The sequence below is a fragment of the Loxodonta africana genome, chromosome 7 (genome assembly GCF_030014295.1).
Source record: "Loxodonta africana isolate mLoxAfr1 chromosome 7, mLoxAfr1.hap2, whole genome shotgun sequence".
NCBI classification, from domain to species: Eukaryota; Metazoa; Chordata; class Mammalia; order Proboscidea; family Elephantidae; genus Loxodonta; species Loxodonta africana.
Genome location: NC_087348.1, coordinates 59,387,029 through 59,390,292, shown reverse-complemented (window position 1 = coordinate 59,390,292; position 3,264 = coordinate 59,387,029).

The window sequence follows — 3,264 nt, the reverse complement described above, 5'->3', positions numbered from 1 at the left end:
CAAAGAGCTGGAGATAGAAAACCAAAAGGGAAGAACTTACATTCAGTGTTTCTCAAGCTGAAAGAACTGAAGAAAAAATTCAAGCCTCAAGTTGCAATAGTGAAGGATTCTATGGGGAAAATATTACATGACACAGGAAGCATCAAAAGAAGATGGAAGGAATACACAGAGTCATTACACCAAAAAGAATTAGTCAACGCTCAACCATTTCAAGAGGCAGTATACGATCAGGAACCGATGGTACTGAAGGAAGAAGTCCATGCTGCATTGAAAGCACTGGTGAAAACAAGGCTCCAGGAATTGACTGAATACCAATTGAGATGTTTCAACAAAGGGATGGAGCACTGGAAGTGGTCACTCGACTATGCCAAGAAATACGGAAGACAGCCAACTGGAAGAGATCCATATTTATGCCTATTCCCAAGAAAGGGGATCCAACCAAATGCAGAAATTATTGAACAATACCATTAACATCATATGCAACCAAAATTTTGCTGAAGATCATTCAAAAGCAGCTGCAGCAGTATATCCACAGGGAACCGCCAGAATTTCAAGCCGGATTCAAAAGAGGACATGGAACCAGGGATATCATTGCTGATGTCAGATGGATCCTGGCTGAAGGCAGAGAATACCAGAATGGCGTTTACCTGTGTTTTATTGAGTATGCAAAGGCATTTGGCTGTGCAGATCATAACAAATTATGGATAACATTGGGAAGAATGAGAATTCCAGAACATTTAATTGTGTTCATGAGGAACCTGTACATACATCAAGAGGCAGTTGTTTGGACAGAACAAGGGGATACTGAGTGGTTTAAAAGTCAGGAAGGGTGTGTGTCAGGGTTGTAGCCTTTCGCCATACCTATTCCATCTGTATGCTGAGCAAATAATCCAAGAAGCTAGACTGTATGAAGACGAATGGGGCATCAGGATTGGAGGAAGACTCATTAACAACCTGTGTTATGCGGATGACACAACCTTGCTTGCTGAAAGTGAAGAGGGCTTGAAACACTTACTAATGAAGATCAAAGACCACAGCCTTCAGTATGGATTGCACCTCAACATAAAGAAAACAGAAATCCTCACAACTGGACCAATGAACAACATCATGATAAACAGAGAAAAGAATGAAGTTGTCAAGGATTTCATTTTACTTGGATCCACAATCGACACCCATGGAAGCAGCAGTCAAGAAATTAAAGGAAGCATTGCTCTGCTGCAAAGGACCTCTTTAAAGTGTTGAAAAGCAAAGATGTTGAAGACTAAGGTGCATCTGACTCAAGCCATAGTATTTTCAATCACATCATATGCATGTGAAAGCTGGACAATGAATAAGGAAGATCAAAGAAGAACTGACAGCTCTGAATCGTGGTGTTGGTGAAGAACATTGAATATACCATGGACTGCCAAAAGAACAAACAAATCTGTCTTGAAAGAAGTACACCCAGAATGCTCCTTAGAAGCATGATGGCGAGACTGCGTCTTATGTACTTTGGGCATGTTATCAAGAGGGATCAGTCCCTGGAGAAGGACATCATACTCGGTAAAGTACAGGGTCAGTGGAAAAGAAGATGACCCTCAGTGAGATGGACTGACACAGTGGCTGCAACAATCGGCTTAAGCATAGCAATAATTGTGAGGATGGTGCAGGACCAGGTAGTGTTTCGTTCTGTTGTGCATAGGGTCACTATGAGTCGGGACTGACTGGTTGACACCTAACAACAAATAGCACTGGAAAATATTGATTCTGAAAATCATTAACATAATTTCTTGCTTTTTTCTAGCAAGTAAAGAAAACATCAAAATATTAACATTTATGAGAATATTAAGCACTTCACATAGTTGAATAAAAGTTATGACTGTTAGCATCTTGGATAGTGGTAGATTTTACAGAAAATACAATTAGTCAAGCACTCTCAGCAACACTATTTAAAATGAAAGAAAGGAAGGAAGGTTGAAGGAAAAGTAGAAAGGGAAGAAGAAAGGGAAGTAAATACTCTCTAGTGAAAGAGACAAACTTATGTACAACAAAGCATTGCACAAGGCAGGATGGAATACGGGAACGTCAGAAACAGACACAATGCTGTGGGAGTACTGAAGAAAGAACAGATAGTCCTTGGAAGTCAGGAAAGTTTTTACAGCATTTGGAATTAGTGCTGAAGAATGAGAAGATTTCCAAAGAGTAAGAATAATCAAGAAATAATTTTAGATTGAAGAGATTAATTTTATTATGAACCTATGCCAAAGTACATTAAAAAATTAAGTATAATGAGCACTATGTCATTTTTATCCTGATATATTAAGCATACATTACTGTTAGATTATCCTATCCTCGTCTCTACTTAATTGGATATCCAGATGGTAGCTGTATTTTATTTCTGAAACCTGAGATGAGATAATATATTTTGCAAATAGTATTCTTGGAAATTGTTACTGCTTCACCTGATTTTCTGTTTCTCTCACTCTCTTTGCTGGCTCTCTAATTGTTTTTCCTTGCCCCTATTTAAAACTAAACAACAAAAAAAAATCACCACTTTTAAGATTGAAAAAATAAACAGATGTTTCTTAGAACCCCATCTGTTATAGAAGAGGTTAAGTTACACCTTCAAAGTATGATGTTATAGACAAGGTTCAGGGTAGGGTGCAAAGGTCATGTTTCAGGACATGTTCCTAAGGTATGAAGCTTAGATTAATGTATAAAAAAAACATTAAGTAAATTATTGATTTTAAGGCACAGACATTAACGATTCAAAATAAGCTCTGCAATTCACAGGAACCAACGATATGCAGAAAACAAATGTGTGCTAGGTATACAGTATCCTCTTTCAAGAAGCATAAGACTTATATATGAAAGTGGTTCACCCAAAAATGACAAATGAAGATAGAGAATACTTTATTGATTTCTGAATACACTGTATTTTTTTTTTAAATCATTTCATACCTGGACAAATATACAGCCTAGCATGAAGCAAAGCTTGTGAAACTTTATGTACATCAACTGTTTTCTAATTTCATTCTTTAAAGTTCAAACTGAAGTAACAAACTTCTATTCTTCTTTAGTCTAAATTACACATCCATGGATAGTGTATTGATACCTACTCTGGTATGGCATAATGTAACGATGTTAGATGCTTATTTTTTTTTTATATCAGTGAATGATACCACAATTATCTAGATGCTTGCATCCAAAATGATTTTCACTACATGTCACAGAAAATCTGCCCAGAGGTTTACACACATGAAAGTTTACGTGTTATCACGTAAC